Source organism: Notamacropus eugenii, chromosome 6 (assembly GCF_028372415.1).
Source record: "Notamacropus eugenii isolate mMacEug1 chromosome 6, mMacEug1.pri_v2, whole genome shotgun sequence".
Taxonomy (NCBI): domain Eukaryota; kingdom Metazoa; phylum Chordata; class Mammalia; order Diprotodontia; family Macropodidae; genus Notamacropus; species Notamacropus eugenii.
This window is the reverse complement of record NC_092877.1, coordinates 86,623,867-86,648,701: the sequence shown is the minus strand read 5'-3', so window position 1 is coordinate 86,648,701 and position 24,835 is coordinate 86,623,867. Positions and strand designations below refer to the sequence as shown.

Genomic DNA, 24,835 nt, shown 5'->3' with positions numbered 1-24,835 from the left:
CAAGATTGTTAACCCTTCTTTTCCTTGTAGAAAAATAGATCTAAGAACTTTTAGTAGCAGGTCATCCTGAATGTCACGGTGCTTGTTGTTAACATTATGATGATGATAAGGATGTGATGGCAAAATATGAGATCTCTATTTGGAGACAGAAAAGCTGAGGAGATGGAGGAAGAAATGTATATCTTAGAATAGGAGGATTTACTTTATTCTTCCCTAGCAAAAGAATGGGCTATATGAAAACTGGGAATGGAGGCTACAGAAAGGAGTACTCAGAGATATAAAAAGATGTTTGGAAGGAATACCAATAGAACAAGGGAAAGAACTGGCAAGGGTATGTAGCAGAGACTGGGCCTTGCTAACAATTTATTGCCTTATGTGTAAAAGCAGAGTCAAGCTGCTAGAAGAGAAAGCTCAGATAAAAAGACAGTTGGCTGGTTTGCATAAGAAGATTTTTATCCTGTAGCATTCAAGCTATACTGTAGAAGAGCAAGCTAGAAAGTCTCAGGGGGTTGAAGAAAAAATTGTTGTTAGTTTGGCTCACAAAAAGAAGCAAAAAAGTAACAAGAAGAAGGATGTGTGGAAGGCTTCTTAGGTAGAAGCACAACATGAGAATCAAGGGGTTCATACAGTGTTTGGGGAGGTAATTGAGGATTTTACTCTGTAGGAGGTCACAGATATTTTGAGTTGGTTCATCCAAAGTTTGGGGGGAATCATTGGTATCTTGGATGTTAAGAATCAGTGAAAAAGATAAATTTCCTTGAGAGAGAAGAGTAAATAGCTAGCCGATTCAAAGTCAGAAAAGGTTGAAAAGAAACAAATTATTTACTGTTCTACTGAGAACAGGGTTAGATTTTGGAAGATTAGATGGGATTCCAACTAATGAACTATACAAAATGTATCAGGAAAAGGGGCTTGATATTAGACTGAGCAGGGAAATAAGAATTGCCCCAGCACATCCTTCTGAAACATTGTATCTAAGTTCATCACACTTGCAGGGAGAACAGGAAATTGGCCAGGTCTCAACTCAGATTAAAGAAAGTATAACTCTAGCCAGAATGATGACCCCAAGGCTTCAAATTAGAAGACAATAAATAATATTGAATGAGGCTATGATAATGGGTTCATGATCTCCAAGCATGACTGATCCATCTATCCTGCTTCTGGTTATTGTCTCCTTGCTTCTTTTTGTCTTTTTGTCTGTTCACTTTGTTTGTCATATTTGTTTTCTGCAGTCTTAATACCCTCCATGTGTAGATGCCTAATTACTTAAACCGAATGTCACCCCCATCCCATGTGCCATGTCTCCCTTGGATCTGGCATCCACCTGACACTGACCCCTCTATTGGGACCTCTTGGGCCAAGGACAGCTCTGTGTCCAATTTCAGCAGGAAGTAGCTATCAGAGAAGAGAACTTTACCTCTTACCCCTAGATTTCAGGCCTCATTCATTTGAGGGCAATGATGGGGGTACTTGTGCTCAAGCCCCACCCTATTGTTTTATGTCCTTATTGTGTGTGATTCCTGTTATATTGTCATAAAGTTCTGTTGACACTAGCTACCTAAAAAATTGTTTTATATGCTTATTTTCTGTTATCCTTGTTAAACTTCTGTTAAACTTCCTTGTTAAACAGTTGCCTGTTTACCAGTGTAATGGATAAGAAAAATTGTTGGGTTGAATGTATTGTTAATGCATTTTTGCTTAAGGAAAGCCTGGAAGCCTGAATGGAAGCCTGGATCACATGAGTCTAAGTCACATGGTACAGGAAGGGGTGGAGCTAGAACAGAGCTGAGAGGAAATTGGTCAGAGAAGTCTGAACTGAGGGAAAGAGAAGGCAGGCAGCTGGCTGGCATGAGTGAGAGAGCTTGTTTGTAATTTTGTTTAAGGGAGTTGGTTTGTGGGAAGCCTAACAGAGGGAAGGTTTGGGGCTGGTATTGCCCTCTGCATTGTTATTGTGTATGGATTTCTTTGTTACTATGATGGATTTGGCTTTCTGGTATCTTAACAAATGTTTTGGTTCCGTCTTCCATGTGGAGAGTCTTGAACTTTGTGATTCAGAATTGTTGTGCCTACATATTCATGACTGCCGTAGTAGGTGCTGTGAATATCTCACTGGAGCTACAAGCAGTCATTTCTTTAGAGATTACAGACTTCAGAGATAGCAGTTATCTATAGTTTGTAGGGTTTTTTTCTTGTAGGTCGGGGAAATTCTCAAAGTCTCTTGAATATGTTTCAGTCTTCTTCCTTGTAATTTCTATGTAGCCTAAGATGTGGATAAGAAAGCCTAGAGAAAATAATGAAGCTATTTAATCTTGCTACTTTTCTTTTCACAGTGTGTCCTTGTTGGGCTAGTTAATTTTCTTTGATAATCTTGGGAAGGACATATCAGTAATTACCATTACTACCCTTAAAAAAAATTATTGGATCATATACGCTTATGTCTATACTCTTAGTTCAGGTGATGGTAGTAATTCTCTAAGTGGGCTTCTCTTACTCAATTTCTATGGATTAGCAGAAACAGACTATAAAGAAACCTTATAGTGCTTTAAAACTATGTTCTTTCACAAAGAAACTCAATAAATATAATCCTATCATCTAATAGCAATAATGCTTAACTACATTAGATCACTTACAAGTAATGAGATCCTTTCCAGTATCATATTATTGTTCATTTTGTCTGGCCTTTGACCAATTATTCCAGTACTATAACTGAGATTCTCTTCACCATGTTCATGCCAGTTTCTGAAAACTGAGCTTCTGAATATCAACTCTGCTGGTTATTTTACCTTTTATGATGGCTTCTTACATATTTTCCCTTTTTTTTGCCTGGTGAGTCTATGATCTTCTACCTTTACCACTTTATTCTTTGTCATCTCAGTCAACCTAAAAACATTTCTTAAGTACCTATTGTGTGCTAGTCATATGCTAAACACAAGGCAAAAAATAGTTGATGCTCTCCAGGAACTCAGTGTACAGATAAGTATGTACAAACAAATGGTATACACAATAAATCAGAAATAACCAACGGAGGGAAGGCACTAGAATTGAACAAAATCAGGAAAGACCCCAAGTAAAAGGTAGCACTTGTATTAAGTAGTGTAGTGGAGTACCAACAATCTAAGATTTTACTTGAGTCGTAGGATCATAAATTTAGAGCTGCCAAGGATCTTAGAGGACCCAGTTCTTATTGTTGAAGAAGCTGACATTGAGTGAACTTGTGGTTTGGTGGTTTCACACAGCTGGTAAATTATCTGGGGCAGGATTCAAACACAGGTCTTCCTGACTCCAAATCCAGTGTCCTATCTTCTTCATCATATTGTATTTCATTTCATAGCTTTTCCACTTATTAGCTATGTGCTGTGTCAACACATTACCCAAAGCCTGGAGGTCTCATTTTCTTCATTATGTAGAGAACTGAATGTCAATTGGTTAAAAATCTTGTAGAGAGAATCATTGTTAGGATACAGCCTGAATAAGATGATTTACGAGATCCTTTTCATTTCTGAGATACTGTAGTTAGTGGATAATTATATGGTTTCTGCTTAGCTCACTTTTTGTGTATAAAAATCAAACATATAAAATATTTATATTGTGGTTTGTATATTTTAAGAGTGCTCTCTCGGGATCCATCTTGTTTGGATTTTTTTTCTGTCATATAATATATTCCATTTTTTTTGGAAAAAAACTAACAACCTGTTTTTTAAGTCATAATTTTAATTAAAGATTTATCAATTAATGATTAGCATTCACATCTGTAAAAGCAAAAGGGGCAATCAGTTTTCTTGCATATTTGTTAGTAATTTTTTATCTTGTCTTAGTAACTTTTTAAATAGACTCATCTTTCATCTATCTATGTCTTTTTATCTATCTTTTTAATGAGTTAACCAAAAGTAGAAAAAATAAATTATATTTTTTCTAAAAAGTTCTGCTTTAATTCTTATCTTTTCTTTGTGTCTACTTTGTATTCTCAAATGCTATGACAATGAAAGAAAACTCTCAGGATCTGTTGACGTCAAACATCTCTCAATATTTTAATGACAAAATCTTTGTAACTTTGAATGTTGAGCAAGGTCCAGACTAACTCTGGTTCATTTCCAAGAGGTTTAACAATTTTAGTGATGAATTTTTCAGCAATGTCAACTTAGAAAAAATACAAAATAGCACCCAGTTTGTATGATCTATCTTTACTTTCTGCAGTGATAGTGTAAAAGTATTGGATAAAGGGTCCTGAGTATCACAGAACACATAGCCCATTCAAAAAAAATATTTTACCTTTGATATCCTTACTAAATGATTTGAATATTGAAAAAATAATTTATATACTACTAGATGAACTGATTCTTAAATCATATCTAAGTTTTGCAGTATTTCCTTTGACTTCATCTTTTAAAGTTGAATTTGAAGCCTCATAGGTTTTGTTGAAAAAAGGAACATACAACAGTTTGGCCCAGTTGGTTTTACTGTGTAAAATAAGGTACAAAAATCATTAAAAATATATCATGTGTAAACAAACTACCAAGAAAACAATTGTAGCTTATGAACTATTCTATCACAGAGGATGAAGAAATAGAAAATAAAACTGTGAGGAACTTGATAAGATTGTCCAAATTAAATGAACATAGATCTGGAATCTTGGTAACTTCAGAGTGATGGTGGGTTGAAGGAGGATGGTGATAATGATAACAGACAATGTCAGCATTAAATACTGAAAGAAGTTAAAAACCAGAAATAAGATACATGCCTCTGCCTCCTGAATACTTGCTTCAGTAAGAGATTAAGGAGAGACTGTGGCTTGGAAACTCTAAGTTGCAGCAGGACTAAGATGTTCAAGTGTACACAGTATGACAAAATGTTGAACTTGTGGGAGTGGGGAGTAGTGAGGAAGACAAAATGATGCCGAAGTGGAGGTGGGACTGGGGAGTGGGGAAGTGATAACTGGCCCAGGATGGAGACTTAGCTGGTCAAACTCCCAGTGTCAGTTAGTAGTGGGATCAGGCTTATAAGTCCTTGAATTTCTAGCCTAGGAGAGGCAGAAAGATGCAGTCTCAATTAAAAAAAAAAAGATTGAAAATTATGGGATGTGTTTAACACTAGGACCAAATTTAAGAATACCTTAAAGGACCATGCTAAGTAAATTGAAATGATTGTTGTTTTTTTTTTTAATTTTAGTCCATAAATCAAAGAAAATTTTTAAAAATTTCAAAAAATTTTTTTAAAAATTTGAATCAGTTAATGGATTGGGTTCATCCAGTGTTAATACTGAAATTCACTCACACGATTGATCATATATAAACAGACAGGAAAATAGTACTTACGAAAAAAAAATGATTTCACAATAAGTGTTCTGTCTGGTCAAATATTTGCATCAAAAAAAGGTCAAATCAATACTAAATCAGAAGAAAGGGCAAATGTAATAAAACATTATTTATGATTTTAGTAGCTTCAACACTGTTTAAAGATGCTATCAACTAAAAAGAATGAAGAATGGGCAAAAGTTGTTTTGTTTTGTTTTGTTTTTTTTTAATGAGTGAGGATCACTATTTCTTCAGGAAATTTAAGTGATGTCACTACAACAAGGAGGACAAAAATCTGAAGATCTACCTCAAACAAAATTATATAATAGAGATATGATAAGAAATGTCAGTACTGGTTTAGTTCACAAACTCATTTGATATATTTTGGAGTTGAATGATTGGCAATTATAGTAGTTGAGGGGAAAATAAATCTGCAAATAGCATAATCTAGGATTCACCTAAGCCATCTCATACTAAGAATATTAATAGAAGAATCTAGAAGGACATTAATAAATGAAAAGCAAAATGATAAGATACACTGATGATTCTTTGATGACCTACACTCCATGTCAAACTTAGATTATGAGGCTTGAGTTCATATGCAGGTTCTGCCACTTATAATATACTATAATCTGTGTGACCATAGGTAACTGATAATATCTCTGGACCTCAGTTCCTTCATCTGTAAAATGGAGTTAGACTAAATGAGCTCTAGGGAGCTTTCTGCTCTAAATCTGTGATCCTATTGTGCTATAATAATAAAAATGTTTAATTTGATCCCACTAATTAATTAGCAGTGGTTCCCCCTCCAAGAAATTGACAATGACAAGAAGAACGAAGGTAAGAGAACTTGTCTGCCTAAGATGAAATACAGGTAGAGGAAATATCTGTTTAATTTAAAACAAATTTTGCGTCACTTGGGCATCAATCTTCAAAACAGGTTAGAGACAGGATGATACCAACATAAATAATCATGGATGGCACAACTAACAAAATAATACATGATCAAGGAAAAATCAGCAACTAGTGACACTTATGTTTTATTTATTATTCCTCAAAATCTTTGTGACAGTATTCTGTGAACATTCCAAAGGTACCTTTGATTAAAATAGGAAAGAGTAACCACAGTTTTCAAATATGTTTTTATACTATACAGGATGCCCCAAATGTCTTAGCATATTTTAAAGCTTTTACAACTTAAAACTGCAATAAGACTTTGAAATATACTGTATATCACATTCATAGTCATATCATTGAGAGATTCAGAGAATATAAGACCTATCTGCTATTTACTGAGTACAGAGAGAGAGAGAGAGAGAGAGAGAGAGAGAGAGAGAGAGAGAGAGAGAGAGAGAGAGAGAGAGAGAGAATGGGGCAATTAATTTCATAGATGAAGGCATAAACTGTATTGTTTTTTATAAAATAAATTTGATTCCATATTCATGTAAAAATAGGAGATATTATGACATCCACAACCACAGAGATATCTTTGTTCAATGATCTCCACAGTATTCACATCAAATGAAATATAGACAGAGAATATTATATTCAACAAAGGTGTTTGCCAATATCATGGAGAACATTTGGCTCAATATTGGAGTTAAATGAGGAATTTCTTTTCAATGAAGAGCCCTCTAGATGGTTCTGTTTTTAGATGATATTATGTTGATTCCTTCAAACCCTAGAACGCATTGTATTGCTTTCGTAATGAAATCTTGAGAAATAGTATATGCTATATATTTATATCTGTCTATCTTATATCTATACCTAGCCATCTATTTCTATAATGAAAAGTATATTGGATTGGGATCAAGCACTTGATTTCTAAAACCACTGATGCTGTTTACTTGAACAAGTCACTTTGCTCCTTTGAGTCTTAGTTTTCCCATCTGCAAAATGAAAATACTAGAAAGATCTCTGGCATCCTTTCCATTTATAAATTTCTGATTTTAAAATCACTTCAGAGAAAGACATACAGTCATCTGAACTAGAATGCTAAAATTGATAAAGAAATAATGCTTATGTTTAGGCATGCAGGTCAATATTATGATTTAATAGATCATGACATATATTCTAACTTTTACTGAATAAATGGTGACATGAATTACTGGAGAGAAAGGAGGACTAGTGATGTTACAAGAACAAAGGATAATTTCTATGTATTCATAGTATTGTGTTGGTACGATGACATATGAAAACCTTAGACAAAGTACTTTAATGCAATGCACGGATCCTTTTTGAAGAATTTCTGTAAATACATGGAAAAGATTTCCTCCAGCCATAGTGCTTTTGGTCTGTATCCATGGATTAACTAAATATTTTATGGTCAGAGAAGACCATTTTCCTGTTTCTGTTTCTCTCTCTTTCTCTCTCTCTCTCTCTCTCTCTCTCTCTCTCTCTCTCTCTCTCTCTCTCTCTCTCTCTCTCTCTCTGTCCCTCTGTCTTGGTCTCTCTCTCTCTCTCTCTTTCTGTCTTTCTCTGTCTCTGTCTCTGTCTCTCTCTGTCTCTGTCTCTGTCATTTTACTTTCTCAGCTGATTTTTTAAAAATACTTGCTGCATGCCAAAATAAAAGAGTTGTGTAATACTAAGACAAGCAAACTTTATCTAAGTCATTAATTAGATGTATTTTTTATCTTTGATATATAAAATGTTAGCTATCTAAGGCTGCAACTATCTATGGCTCTGCAATGGGAATCTTATGCTTTTCAGGATATTATTACCTTTTACACATTGGACTTGTAGTTTGAAGACACATACTATTCATTTCCTTGATAGGCATCAAGGAGTCCTAAAAAGGTGATAAAAAGTTTTAAACCTTATATCAAAAGTATAAAAGTAACTTTTATTTTTTTGTTTGGAATCTTTATTTAATGAAATATTGACAAATATACTCCATAGTTAGAGGATATTAACAAATCACATAGCACTTAGTTCTTTGAAACATGCTCTAGTCTTCAGGAATTTCCTTAAAAATAGATACAGACGAAAGCACATGAGAGGGGGAACGGAAAAGCAGTTGGGATCTGCTATTATACTTCTCAGATCCTTGTTATCTAACCGGACTAATTCAGCACATGATCTACCTTTAACATATTTATCAGCTATCAGCTTCCATGGATACCTCAAAAACTGAAAAGACTTGTAAATTCTCTTCCAGTTTGTAAAACTAATAGAATGGCACATGGTATGAAAAGGGATTCAGATCCATGGTTCTAGCGTTTTTCAATACATACATAATTCAAGAAACAGAGCCACTGGACTGAAAATATACATATGACCTGTGAACCCTGGGGCATGACTAAGACTAAAACAATGGATATTGAAAGAGTCTGGAGAATCCAAAAGACATACATCAAATCAGCTCTTCTCAGGCAAGACTACATGGAACAAGGAATCCTAGTCCCCAATAAAATCTCATTTCTCTATATTTAAATCCTTTCTGAAAAGTCCAGTATGGTGTTGGGGGGGTAGGAATGGGGAGAATGGTGAGTCATATGATTGTGTGTCATTTCAACACCCTGATAATGACTTAGAAAAATGGGTTCTGACAGCCTCCCTGAAGTCTGCATATGCTATTCTAACATTCTGAGTTTGGCATTCTCCTTCACTCCAGTCTTTATCAAGGAAACAAACTGAAATTTCCAGTTCTCAATACCAATTCAGGAAGCAGACATGCTGTGAAGGGAAGAGGACTGAGTTTTCCAGCAATTCAGTTAAAAAGATACAGGAAAGTAGCTTCTTTAATATTCTTTTCACAAAACAAATTACTTGGCCCTTTTGCTAATATAGTCCTGTGTCATATTGTTTTCAATGTCATAACAATAGGACATTAAAGATTGTGTTTAAAAAATACTCAATACATGCTTATCTGCTAAATCCTTGTAAAAATCTGGTTAAGTAAGTACTTGTTAAAAAAAATCATTCATCCATTAAAGTCCTATGCCAATGTGTCATTATAAGAATAGAAAAAACAATGTGATACAATGGAAAAAGAACTATATTTTACAATCAGAAAACTTGAGCTTAGTCTCAGATTCAAGATTTACTAGCTATGTGACCTTGGGTAAATATATTTATTCTTTATTGGCATCATTTTCCTCATCAGTCAAAAGGGTTTAATATTATTTTCACTATGTAATACCTCACAGGATTACTAGGAGAGATGTTTGCAATCTGTGTAGCACTATATAAATATTAGTTATTCAATTAGTTTGTCATCATCACAACGCAAACTCTATATGTTCAACTTGTTCTTTATGAAAATATCTTAAAAATGAAATGTCATTTGGTTACCTTTTGTTCCCTCTATTTTTTCTTATTTGTCCCTTTAATTACTTGGATGCCTAAAATAGGGCATGCAGTTTTGATATTTTTTTTTTAGCTGATAGTGACATTTAAAGAAATAACATGATTTTCAATGTCTTTGTCTAATAATGATAATGAGAAAAGTAAAATTCAAAAGTTAACAGCTGATGCTACTGTGAATCATCCAAAGCCCTGATTTTCTTGATTGAAGCATGCTGCTACTAAGGATGCTACTATTAACGCTTTGGCAGATGCTGTTAGAACCCCATTGTTTCTCCTTCTCTCTCTCTCTCTCTCTCTCTCTCTCTCTCTCTCTCTCTCTCTCTCTCTCTGTCTCTCTCTCTCTCTCTCTCTCTCTCTCTCTCTCTCTCTCTCTCTCTCTCTCATTTTTAACATGTATGGCATAAGCATTGTGTTTCAGAGAATTAACTTTCTTTAAGCTTTATGTTAACGGCACCTAAAATCATCACAATCTGATATTTCAATGGCAAAACATGTAAATTTTCTTTTGAGCTATGGGTCTTTCCTTTTATGGTTAGTGGAGTCTTTGTATATGTTACACAACTTATTAAAAAAGTAATATCATTCTTTTCACAATGACAAGTCCTTTTCTCAGCAACCATGACTTAAAAAAAATAAAGAAATTTTAGTAATTGTTAACAAAGGCAAGCAGTAAAATCAACAATCATACATAGAACCATGAACTCAAAATTATTTTTAATAGACTATGATATGCGTTTAAATAGCCCACTAAGCTAGTCATGTATGTTGGACAAAGATGACATGAAGTAAGTGGGCAAGATTATATTTGGAAGATGGCATAATAAACTCCTCCCTGACATAAAATTCTATCATTTTATGCTAATATTTTCCCCTTAATCTTCTATAAATGCAACTGGAAAATTAGACTGCAAAAGTGGGATTCCTAGAAATAAGATTTGTAGGTAATCCAAAGGACTATAGAAAGATAGAAGTAAGAGGTAAACCATGTTGTTACATACTTTGTTTATGAATTGGAGTGGAAGATAGAACAAAAAATACATGATTAGAAAAGTAGTTCTGTTAGCCTTTCACTGAGAATAAAAGGCAATACGCATACAACATGAGAACTGCATTGACGATAAAAGACTTTAAGGAAAATCCTAGATATATCATGCCTGGAGGATTATGGGAGGATCTTGGAAAGAACTTCACAGAATAACAATGTATGGTTGGATTGCAATCTGCCCTAACTGAGGAAGTAACAGACCAATTATACCTTAACTGCTTTAAAACGTCTTTTAAGATTGAGTAAGTTAATAACAAGAACAGTCTTATTTGCTTCTGATTTCTTTTGTTTAGTTTTGCTCTGAACTTGTGCCTATTATTTTGTTAAATCATCATTATGTGATGGACATGTGTATCATTTTTTTCTGATTGTGATTTTTGGCCTTGGCATCATTGCATATGCATCTGTGTACTTTGAATTCTTCATATTCACATACTGTTAGAATGCAACTAGAGTCTATAATGTTATAATTATTCAGCTATTCCAAAATACAAAATCTGTGGGCTATTGGCTATGTAGGGAGTATTACAGATAGACCAACTATGGATATTTTTGTACAAATTAGGATCTTTGTTTATGGACAAGAAAAATAAGGAAAAAATCCTTCTTTTCTATTGTCAGATGTGACTAGAGTATTCTCTCATACACATTGCAGCTGAAAACTGAACATACTAATATTTGAACTGTGGAACTCTCACAGTTGTTTTGAGGGGAAAAAAAAACCCTATCTCTTAGAAAAGAAAATGGACTAACACTTTGTAAAATTATTGCAATCCATAAATAAGTAAAGAACACATGTTTTTTCTTTACTTTACTTTTCTTTTTTTGATTGTAGGGAATCTGTCATCATTCTGTATACTATAGTCCTAGACAGTTGCTCAGGAAAGTTAAGTGACTGGTCCATATTAACTGAGCAAATGTCAAGAGCAGAAAGTCAATATAATTCTTCCTGAATCCAAGTCCACTTATGCTATACAATCTTTTTGTATATAAATTAGTTCAAAATTTATTGTATCCTTCATCTCAAGGCTACGTGCAAGGAAAATGTACCTTTTCTGTAGGCTATACAACAGACTTGATGTCTCATGTGAATAGTTTGGATGAGAGATCATATGAAAGGAATTATGGTGTATAATTAAATCTTCTGCTCCTCAGTTCCTGTTCATTAGTCAGCCAGCAAGTACTTAAGGAATGTAAAACTTAGTTTAATATTAAATTACATAAAGCAAGATTGAAGATGCAAATCTGCTAGTCTGCAACATAAACTTCATGTAAAATGTTCCAAAGCCAAATGTAAGTGATTTTTTACCATTCTATCAAAATGGGACTATGCACAGTGATGAAGTATAAATAATGGTGAAGTTAAAAAAGCTTAAGTGTTAGTTCTACTTATGTTAATTACTTATTATATAGTTTAGCAATTGGACCTCAGTTTACTCATCTGTAAAATGAAGACAGCAATTAACTCAAGTTATTATCAAAATGGGTAATTCTTCCTTCTTTCCTCTTTTCCTTTCTTCCTTTTTTCTTCTTTTCTTTCCTTCTTCCCTCCCTCCTGCCCTTCATTTCTTCCTTCCTTACAAAGCATTTTGGAAAGCATAGAGTGCTTCATAAATGCATGCAAAGTATGACTTTTCTGGGTCACAGCACTACTCTGTTTTCATAGATAATTGAGAACTGGAGTCTTGTCTAAATTTATGATTCTATGACATAAGTGCAACTGCTTTTAAAATAAATGTACTTTGATTCACGATTTTGTGATGAACCTGTAACAAAGAAACTCAAATCAAGAGTATTATGAACATTTCTACTGCGATAACATATCCCACTGATACTGATCTTTGCGCTTAATGCTCAAAAGGTACATCTCCCTATGCAAAACCATTATTCCTGACATAAGTTAATATTTTATAGGACTGGTGAGGATTTGCTTGACTAAATCAAAAAGAAGAATCAGAAAATAGTATAGTATGTGTGGGTAGTTTGGGAGAGAGCCCTTAAAGCCAGTATGAAGAGAGTTAATTTGATATAAAGGTCACTGGAGAAAGCATTGGAGGGATTTAGAGAAGGGGAATGATGGATATGGCTGAGGCTATGAGTGATAATAATTTTCAGGGTAGCATTTTGGACTGTTTGGAAAGGTTATAGGGTGGATATGATGAGAAGGTGGTGGTATTTTCATCAAAAGGTAACTGGACTTGGAAAAGACCCAGATACATGGAAGGCAAGTGAGAGGGTGACTTTTGAAGTTGTTGAGAAAGTCTGAACATTGCATTGCATTAATGTACAGAAAGGACAAAAACACAATTTTAATGTATAAAATATCCAAGATTCACCTTGTATAACTGTAAGAAAATAAGTATTCATTTTGAACAGGATTTCCTTAGTGAGATTGAGGAAAGGGAGACAAAGGTGGTAGAGGAAATACAATATTGGATTTCTATATGTAAACTAAGTAGTAAACTTATTTTGACATCGCCCTACATAAACTTTATTTAATTCAACAAATATTTATTGAACACCGACTATGTGTCAGGGGCTCTATTAAGTTCTGGGAGTTCAAATAAAAAATGAAAGACAGTCCCTTCACACAAGGAGTTTACAGTCTAATGGGGGAAGACAGTACACAGAAGGAAGCTGGAAATAGTTGGGGAAACTGAAGAGACAATAGGGGTGCCCAGAAGAGGGATACCTTGTTCCACTATGTTGCAACCAAACAGAGCTGCAGATAGAAAGTGGAATGTTCAAATGCTGCCTTCCATAAAGAAAAAAAATTTGGGTGGAGTTTGTGAATTCACTCTTCAACCTTCTAATAAGAGGGGAAAGGAGACTGAGGAAGGTGGTAGCATGTTGCATATCCAAGGCAGAGTTAGGAGCATGGTATCTGGCATGATCAGCATAATCTGGGAAGGGCATCTTGTTCTGCAGAATTGATACCAAGCAGGGCTACAGATGGAAAACTGACATATGGGATATATTTATATATCTCTTATATTATCTGAAATTGTATAATTAGATATAATTTTTTTCTTTTAAGTTTAAGGCACTGCCTGCTGCAGGTAACCTATATTGAAATATAATCCCTTCTTGCAAGGAACAATTCATTAAACCATTATTAATCAGAAAAAAATATAGGAAACCACTATGCCACTTTTTATGTAATCTCTTTTATATAGCAAATAACATCCAAAAATCCTTAATAAGAGACACAGTGGAACAGAGAATGAACCAAGTCACTAAGACACTTGACGTTATGAAAGCCAGTGTAAGACCTACAAGACCTTAGATACATCCCTCTGGAGGATTTAAAGACTTTAGACAAGAGTTGTGTAAGATAAAGAGGCTTGAATATATGGTAGAGAGAATACCTACAATCATTAGATTACAAATACATAGAAAGACTAAAGATGCATTCTAATTTTTAGCACTTCTATCAGATAGCTATCATTTAAGATAACTAGCTATATATGAGGAAAAATCAGGATGATTGTGGAACATGGATCATTTCTGGGGGAGGAAGATTAGGAAGGGGATTGCCAGAAGGTGTTGCAACCTGTACATTGACATTACCATGGTAGCCATTGAAGAAGGCCTAGGTCAAAGACTATTGAGTATAAATTTCACCTCTATAAAAATCTGGCTACTTTCACCTCAGCATATGTAAAGGAGGGGACTTAGGGGTGCTGGTAGAGTATTTAAAACTTCAGCATAGTAATCTCAAGCCAATGATAAGTTATCAATTTGCATACATAAGATATATAATTTTATTAATTTACAAATGTGCTTCGACTTCAAATTTTGGAATAATTGAAATAAAACACAATTTCTGTATAAAGTAGCTGCACAATTAAGGTCTCATGTTGTGTTTCTGGAAATCAAGCAGATAAGTTCTCTTTCATTTGTGTACAGACACAGATAGTAACATAAGCAAGGCAGAGATAGATGAGAAAAGAGAAGGTAGAATAATGGTTAGAGAAGAGGGCAAGCATCATAGTAAGCACTTCAGAATAGTCAATAAAATGTGGGAAAAGGGCTTTGAAAAAAATAATCATCAAATATATAAGTAGTCATCCAGAAGGAAAAAGCAAATTTGTGAGAAGTTGCTCATTAATTGAGAATAACCATGACTTTTAAGGTGATTTTTTTGAACACTGAAATTTAACTTATTTCTCCTTAAGAACGTGTATGTATGCATATATAAATATATATGCATATATATCTGTCACAAGTTTAGAGAAAAGACATAACAGCATGGAATAATTGGAGCAGAAATACATTTGTTACCTAAAATCACTCAAAGACTGCTCTGTGCTTTATGAGAATGCTTCTAAAAGCCATTATACAACTTAAAAGGGTCTTCTCTGCGTATAGATATAGATGTACTATAGAATGTTTATGCAAAAACTACTTCAGCCACTTTTAAAATTTCCTAATGCTACTTTCATTTTTAAGCAGATTTAATTCTGGATAAAACCAGAGCTTAAACGTCATTTATTATATCCTCTTAACTGACATGATTATAGAATCTCCTTAAGATAAAAAAAAAATCCCAAATCCTGAATGTTAGATTTATATATACACATGCAAACATGCATATATATACACACACAGACATGTACATACATGCATATGTGTATTTGGTGAGGAAGAGAACAGTGGAATAGTTTGGAGCATATCTCTGATATATCTGTTAGGACACTACATGGTAATTTATTTTATTTAAATTTTCCTTAGTCACTAGGTGTTAAATTCAGTTGTTTCTATGCTGCTAAGTAACTCAAAATGCCATTAGCATCCTGAGGTAAAGCCCTGGTGGTTCTGGCCTAACTACTCTGCCCAAATCTTACTTTCTTGTTTCCTTTCCAATGCCTTCATCATGTGATGATCTCAAATTGGAACATGATCAGAAACTGTTGAAGAACATCACTGATTCAAAGATTTCTCATCCTCTGCACCTTGCTAAGAATACGTGCTTTTGTTCCATAATACAACATGGTAATTAACCATTTGTGTAGCTATGGTCAAAGCCTCTTCAAAGAATCATCTGACCTGAAAACGCAATCTTCTGATGTTCCTAGGAGCTATAAAAGCTTTAATTTGCAAAGTCCCTTTTTTGCTCGAAGCCTCTTGATCTAGATGCACATCAGATAAATGACCCAGAAAAAAAAAAAAAACAGAACAAACATTATGTTTGTGCATTTGAAAATGTATAATCATTCTGTTCCCGTAATGTTCATTTGTGTTAGCTTTGTCTGTATTCTTTCTTGTGGATGGAAAGTTTGGGAGCAGGATAGGATTATAGCCTTGGTGATCAATGTATTTGTTGAAAATAAAATTAAGTACTCTTGTGAGATAAAAAAAAAAAAATATCTGTCAAGTAAAAAAAGAATGTTATTGAGAACTAGATGTGACTTTTAATGTCAAAGATCATCACTAACAAAAGAAACTTAAAGTATCTTGACCCCTCTGTTTATTACAATTATATTTTTAAAACGAATGGGGTAATAAAGCTGAACAAGATTCAATGAATTGCTTAGTCAATTATTGTTTACGAAGCACTTACTCTGTACCAGAACTATGTTAAGTGCTGAGGGGAGAGAGAAAGGGAGACAGAGACAGAGAAAGAGACACAGAGAGGCAGAGAGAGAGGCAGAGAGACACAGAGAGACAGAGAAAGACAAAAAGAGACACAGGGAGACAGTCAGACAGAGAGACAGAGACAGAGAGAGAGACAGAGAAAGACAAAAAGAGACACAGAGAGACAGTCAGACAGAGAGACAGAGAGAGAGACAACACAGAGAGAGAGAATAAACCCTACTCTCAAGAGTTCACTTTCTAATTGGTTAGGCAATATGTAAATAAATGCAAATACTGTTTATATATGGAAGTATACACATATATACATATGTAATATGTAAATACATGCATATATTTACATAAGTGTCTGCCACAGTGCTTAACATGTTCCAATAAATATTTAATGCTCAAATGAATAACAAATTAAATGACCACTTTTAAAACAGAGGGTAAAAAACTCAATGCATTTTATTTTTCAGGCACTTTTAATGTACTTATCCTGCAGAATTATCTATTGTAGTCATTTCTGTGTTTGTTTCTTATCTTCCACTTCAACAGCGTGTTTCATGAGGACGGGGCAAGATTTGGCAAAACACCATATCTCCTCTAGTTTCTAGAATGAGTGTTTCACACATGGAAGATATTTAATAATTGTCAAATTTATTGATTAATGGTTTAAAAAATTAAGTGAACCAATGAAGGAATGATTTTTAAAAGCCCAACAAGTATGAGTTTTGAATATAGCATAGAAAATAAGAACATGACACATGTACAAACAATCTTGGGTGAGTACATGGTCCTTTCCTCATTTCATTTCTCTTTCTTACCATTTGATTTAAATAATCTTCATGTATAGGGCCTCATTAAGTGCAGCGATGGCATAGTAGTGTTGTCTTCTTTAATTATGAAGCATAATGAAAGAGAGAAAGTGTTTCTTCATAATGGATAGAGGTATGTCTTTGGAATCAGGATGAACTGTGTTCATGATATACCTTTTACATATACTCATTGTTTATAGACAGGCAAACTTTTTAACCTTTGAATTTTCTGAGGCAATCTTTGATTTTAAATTAGAGATGAGTTCTAGATTTCCGACAGTGGGAGAAATTTCCACACTGAGAATTCACACATAAGGATAAAATCACAGGTCCAGATGTATGTATATGTGAATGCATGTATATATGCATGCATATAACCCAGTTATGTAATATAAAATATGTGTAGGTTATATAACTTTATATCAAATCCAATGGACAAGAATAAAAACATTAAAATATAAATGTAATTCTTTGCATATATTGCATAAATAAAATAATGAATTGTGATAACTCATAAGCAAGATTTTTTACAATCTTCATGCTTGGACAGTAAGGATTTTTGAACAAGACAGTAAAAACTGGAGAAAAATATCTTGTAAATATAAAGTGGAAGATAAATGCTAAAAGAATCAAATTTTACAAAGAAGTGCTTTGGATAGTCTCCTCCCTGCTGACAATACATATCATTATGCATTTTATAATTTAATATGCTTTCATTAAACACTCTGCTTCTCAGAAAAATGACAAAATTGCAAGGTTAAACTCCCAGTGTGGAGTAGATCTGGAAATGTTACTAATTAACTATTTTTTAATCAGTTCACTAAAGAAGGAAATGGAAAAATGTCCTGCCTGGTTTTCAATTAGTGTGTTTTGCTCCTTGCCACTTCTTCCCAATTGTCTATTTTGACTAAATCTCACATTTTTCTTAGCTGAACATTTTTCTCTTTAATGTGCTTTTTAATGATTCTTTTTATTCTGGCATTAGCAATGAAATACATTGCTTAATATTGGTCAACTCAATAACTTCATTTATGAATTGCAAGAATATAATAATTCCCCCTGTAAAAAGAAAGGAGTCTATGCAGGTGCACTGTCAATGCATCTTCTCAGAACTAGCATTTTCATTAACATACACGTTGTGAAATTGACAATCCAAGAATAAAAACTCTGTAATGTAAGCAGAAATCATTTCTATTGCAATAAGCATTGTCCTTTTTCCTGTCTCCTTTGCTGGCTAATATAAAATCATGTCCTGTTGTACATAAATGGGGAGGTACAAAATTGCAAAGCTTGTTAGCAATAACCACTTTTAGTCAGCTTATTTTAGTTTGTGATCAAGTACCACTGGCTTCCTTTCTTCCCACCACTTATTTGACAGTTTTCTGTCATTTTATTGGAGTAAGTTTGGATGGTAGAGGCTATGAAACTGGCATCATATTTTCTGTTTAACATTCTTTTTGACATAATGAACATTTCCCCCCTCTTTTGCTGAAATCAGCACTTGGGAAAGATCAAATACAGCAAGGTCTTTAACAGCTTAAAATTGCCCCTGTCATTATCTTGTCAGTTGCATCAGACCTTGAATGTTCAAAACCATGAAAATTTTTCAAGACAATTTTGATAGAGGCCCTGCTGGTTAAGACTTTTTTTATGATTTTCAGAATGTGGAGCATTCACAGAGACATAGGGAATATGAATGTCATTTAGCCATCTCCAAATGTTGTAGTCTCTATTTTTGCAAGCATGGTTAGTTATTCAAGGTCAGCTTTGACAATATAATCCATTGCTTTGTTTTTGTTTATTTTGTTTTTTCCCTAGCTGTTCATTCAAGGTCAGTACCAACAATAAAGGTTTTTATAACTGCAATGTCATTGTCACCATTTTTGGTAATGAATATCTGTCTGCTAAACATAAGATATGAACACCTTAGTAAAGGTAGTTTATAGACTGAATCATAGATCTTAAGAAACAAATGAAGAAAGGTTTAAGTTTACAAAGTCGGTATTGTTGCAGCATTCTAAAACATGCTAATAAAATATTTGATGATATTAAATTTGAAATGCTTTCTTCCTTCTACAGAGTGCAGCATATGTTCTAAGAAATTATTTTTAAAATCATTTATGTTTTGAAGTATCCCCAATGTTTTTTCCTTTGTTTGTTTGTTTCTTTCTTTCTTTGTTTTGGTCTGGTTTAGGAATTCCTACTGAGGAAACTATTTTTACCTGTACAAATCAGCAACTACTCTAAAAAAATCCTATTTTCTTAGAATTGCCAAGGGAACTGAAAGGATAAATAACTTGATCATCATCAAAGAGACAGTATGTATCAGGGAGAGGAGGTGAACTAACATCTTTCCAACTTCACTATCCACTAGGTCATACTGCCTTCTTCAAGAAGATTAAAGGACATACTACATCTTGAACTGATTTCTTCATGTACTTGTTAGGTTAAAGAAGTGGGGGGTAGGGAGAGAAACAATATGACTATAATTAGATTGAAGCCAAATTACAGAAATGATTGGGGGAAGAAAAACAACATTTTTTACAAATTACTGAAATTTAAATACACAAAAAGAAAAGAAAAATAAACATTGTAAGCTTAAATATTGAAACAAATACACAATAAGAAAAAAAGAATGTTACATACAAAGAATGTGAGAGAGTATACAAAATGTAGTAATAAATTTCCATTTCAAGAACACTATATAATAAGTAGTAGATGGTGTGTTAAAAACTTTTCTTTGCTTCCTTGTCAGTTTTCTTTTGTTCTCTGAGGTGCATTTTTTTACTTTGTTCTTTTTCCCCCTCCCATCTTCCCTCCCAGAAGGATACAATCAAATGTGGATGTACTTATATATAGATATAGATACACATATACTTATATACACAAACATACATACATATATAGACATATACTTTCCCTAACAAACTCTACTTCTTATTGTTGCTTTTATGTTTGTGCTTATCTCTTGTTTCACATCCCTCCTAATTCCTCTACTTCACTTCTGCCCTCTACTTTGCCTTCCTATTGCTCAACTTAGTCCCCCTCCAAGGATGTCTCCCTTATCCTTCTATTCCCATTAATCTAAACACCCTTCTATGCCCCCGTAATGGTAATTTAAATGGAGAGTTCGTTTATATTCATTAATAGGCTTATGTGACCTGCATGGGTCACAAGGATGCCTGAGTCACATGAGTCTGAGTCACATGGAGCCTGTGGTGGGAGGAGTTTGTTGAATGGGTATGATGGCAAGCAAATAGGATCATTTGCTGTTTTTATTTTAGTATAATCAAGTGCCTTTGATTAAATCTTTCCTTTATCAATCAAGAATCTTTGCAAGGAGTAAAGTACATAAACAAGAGTTTCTTTAACTAGAAACAGTATATGTATCTGTATTGTTAATTATTTTAATATGATCTTCCCTACCCTGCCCATTAAGAAGAATTTGATTAGGGAAGATTTGTAGGAATACTCATAGCTTTTGTTAATGATATACTGGTTCTACAGGGTTGGGATGCCCTCTGGCTCTAAAAAAAGGTATACATACTCTGAGTTGAGGTTTTACTTTGGGAGTGAGGTTTTGTAAGAAGTTTTGAGTGCCCCTTGAGGACCCTGGGAAGCTGCTTTATGGAGCCCCCTGGCTTTGAAAACCCAGATGTCAGTGCTTCTCTCTCCAGTATGTAGGGTCAGACAGTTGAAGTCCAACTGCCTGTTGAATTCAGGCAGAGGAAGCCATGTCTGTTGATCTTTTGATTTCTCTGTATTTTTTTTGCAGTTCAGAGTGCTGAACTAGGTGAATGATACATGTACTTGGTTAAAGTGATTGTTAACCCCTCAAAAATTGCCTTTCCTTTTATGAATGCAAATCTAAGAACCTGTGATAGCAGGCCCCCTTGTGTATATTGGGGTGCTTGATGATATACTGGGTAGAACAGGAAGGGTAGAACAGGAAGAAGAAGAGCTAAAGCAGAGCTGAGAGGAAATTAGTCTTCAGAGCAGTCAAGAGCCAGGAAGGATACAGGCTGCTGGCTAGTGTGAATGAAAGAGTGTGATTTTGTTTAATGGAGCTGGTTTGTGCGAAGCCTAGCAGGGGAAGGTTTGGGGATGATGTTCTCTGCATTGTTATTGTGTATAGATTTTTGTTGCTGTGATGGATTTGGCTTTCTGGTGTCTGAATAAATGTTTTGGTTCTGCCTTCCATGTGGAGAGTGTGGTATTTTACAATTCAGAATTGCATTGGGATATTTCTGGCTGCTGTATGAGCTGCCAATGTTGCATTGACACTACACTCTTAACCTATTCCCTCCCCTCTAGAGATCCCTCTCTTATTCTCTCCCCCCTCTCTATCCCCTTAGTATTTTATTTTTTTCTGAATTTAGAAGACTTTTATACATACATACATAGATACACACATACTTACATATATACATATATGTATACACACATATGTATTGTTCCCTCTTGAACCCATTCTAATGAAAGTGTGTTTTCAGAACTACCAGCCATCCTCCCCCATCCTCTGTGTTGGTTCTTTCTCTTGTACTTCATTTGCATAAGATAATTACTTATTTTACCTGTTCCTAAATGGTTTTACTTCATAAAGTCATATCATACTTGGGTCTACCCCAATCTTTTTTATGACCCACCCAATTGATAATAGCCATCTTAGACATACATTTTACATACATAAAAGGTAAACAGTCTGTTCTTATTGGTTCCCTTGTATTTAGTCTTGGGTATGTACCTTAGCTCTTGTATGTCAAATCTACTATGAAGTTCAGGATGTTTTTTTTTTTTTAATCAAAGTCCTGTAAGCCTGATAGTTTATTAAATATCCATTTTTTTTCATTCAGGATTATGCTTAACTTCTGCTAGGTATATTTTCAGCTGGAGCCCCACATCAATTCTTTTGTTCTTCAGTGTATTGTATTCTAAGACCTATGGTCTTTTAGTGTCACCACTGCTAGATCTTGTGTGATTCTAATTGTGGCACTAGCATATTTAAATCATTTTTTTCTTGTTGCTCATAAGATTTTATAATTGAGCTGGGGTTTTAGAATTTGACTACACTATCCCGTAGGATCTTATTCATGTCATGATCAGTGGATTTTTTTTCTATTTCTAATTTTCCCTCTTGTTCTAATGTTTCAGGACAATTTTCTTTAATTATTTTTTATATTATTATATTGTGTCTTTTTGGTTTTCCAATTATTATTCTGTTTTTTCTTGATCTGTTTTCCAGAGAAGTTATTTTTCTTCAGTGATATTTCACGTTCTCTTTTTTTTCATTCTTTATATTTTGTTTCATTATTTCTTTATCTCTTCTAACTTTATTGGCTTCCCTTTGCCCAATTCTGATTTTCAAGGAGTTTCCTTTCTTAAGATTCTGAATCTCCTTTTCTAATTGGTTCTAAATTTTTAAAAAAATTTTCCTCAGTCTCTGTCATTTGATTTTTAAATTCTAAGTTCCATGAATTCTTTTTGAGCAGGTGTCCATTTGACATTACTCTTTGGGGTAGAAGAGGGTTTCTCTTTTTCCGTTTCCTCCTCTGAAGATGAATCCCATTGTTCTTTATTCCCATAATAACTCTCCATGGTTGAATTTTTCTCCTTTTGCCAATGCATATTTTGTAGTAGCTCAGTTTCTATAATCATCTCTAGTCCTGAGGTATGGGGGTGGTGCCTCTGGCCTCAGATGCTCCTTCAGTTCTTCCCTCTGGCTTGGAACTGGAAACAAGACCTCCAATCTCCTGTAAGTACCCACAACTAGCAGCTTCCCTGCCTTGCTTCTGTGCTTATGGGTGAGTGCTGGTTCCTTTCTTGCCCCCAGCCATGTCTCTGCAACCCAACTGTGTCCAGCATTCCTTGTCAATAGAAGTTCCCTTCATCTTCCCTGGTTGAGATGCCCTCACTGTCCAGGGGGTGGTGATGGTAAAAAGTTCCTGCAGCTAAGGTCTGAGGCAGCCTCTCAACCCAGCTAAACCAAGCGCTTGTCATTTGTTGTTTACGTGGACCTAGGACCTCTCCTGTAGGTGTTTACTTTTCCAAAGGACCAGACCTATTCCTGAGACTTTTCTTCAGACCTTCTTCAAGACCCATACTCCTATTTACTCTTAACGTTCAATATTCGCTCTGAGGCACTACTTCATCTCTTTTATGGGGAAAAATCTTAAGAGTTTGGAATTTTCTAACCTGCTCAGCATCATCCCAGAATCCCCTTCAACAACAACCTTTCTAAGTATAAACAGATTTCCTTCATTTTAAACCAAACTTCTCAAACATAGTGTTTTTCTATGATCTGCATTTTCTTAAAATCTTATTTCTCTTTATCTTCCTGCAACATGGCTCTCTGTCCCTGTCACTCTTCTGAAATTGCTATATTAGAGGTCACAAAGAACCTCTATCCCACTAAACTAATCAGTGTTTTTGGTGTCCTTACTATTCCTCCCTCTTGATAATATCTATAATGTCAGCTATTTGAGATTCTCTACTCTCTTGACTTTTGTGACATTATGATAGTCTGGTTCATTTTCTCTAACCACTCAACCTATGTTTTTTTGTTTGTTTGTTTGTTTGTTTTTTGGTTCTTCTCTCTTTTACATCTCTTAACTTTGGGCATCCTCCTATTCTTAGTTTTCAGTTTTTTTGCTTTTCTTTCTGTATAGCTTCTTTCATTTTCTCCATCCTTTTTCATGTTTTGACCAGTTCTCATATATATCTTTTCAGCTCCACAGAATCTATTGTCCTGGAATTCAAATTGCCGTTGAAATACTTCCATGATAGTACCTCATAATCACATCAAACTTGATTTCCAGACTAAGGTCATCTCATCTTATACCACTGAAAGAATTTCTAATACCATTCTTTTTCTCCAGATTTGTTAATTTATTTGTTTTCAGTTTTCAACAATCACTTCCATAAGTTCCAAATTTTTTCCCCTTCTCTCTGCAAGATGGCATGAAATCTTATATGGATTCTACATATATATTCCTGTTAAACACATTTTCACAGTAGTCATGTTGCACAGAAGAATTAAAACGAATGTGAGAAACCATGAGAAAAACAAAACAAAAGGAGAAAATAGTCTGCCTCATTCTGAGTTCCAAATTCTTAGTACTTTCTCTGAATGTGGATGACATTTTGCATCATGAGTCCTTGAGAAATGTTTTAGGTCCTTACATTGCTGTGAAGCACTAAGTCTATCAAAAACACTCTTTGCACACTCTGGCTGTCACTGTGCATAATGTTCTGGTTCTGATCATTTCACTTAGCAGATGCTGAGTTCATATAAGTATTTCTAGGCTTTCTGGAAATTGGCCTGTTCATGATTTCACATAACACAATAGTGTCTCATTACATTCATATACCACAACTTGTTCAACCAATCCCCAAATGATGGGCATCTCCTCAATTTCCAGTTCTTGGTCACCACAAAAAAAAAAAAAAAAAAACTGCTACAAATACCTTTTTACATGTGGATCTTTCTCCCATTTTTATGTAATTCATTCTTTTTGACCAGTTTTTTAATCTCTCCTATTTCATGACCTCATCCTTTTCAATCACTGGATACAATTCTAGGCATAAATCAGCAAACCTTAGTTAAACCTAGACCACAACAAAACCTAAAGACCTTGAGCTGCCACATTACATCCAGGTTTAATACTAGGTCCTCTAACAACCATTTCTTAACAATCGTAGTAAGCTATGACATCTTCCCATTCTGGCTGTTCTAACATACTCAGTATTATGGTTTTTTTAGCCCTCTGTTGTATCTAATTTAGTGCTTCATGTGCACA

At 34.4% G+C, this 24,835-nt stretch overlaps 1 pseudogene; it reads right to left on the bottom strand.

The window, feature by feature from the left end:
* LOC140512078 (kallikrein-14 pseudogene) overlaps positions 1-24,835 on the bottom strand; it is a 42,746-nt pseudogene that overhangs the window by 14,129 nt on the left and 3,782 nt on the right.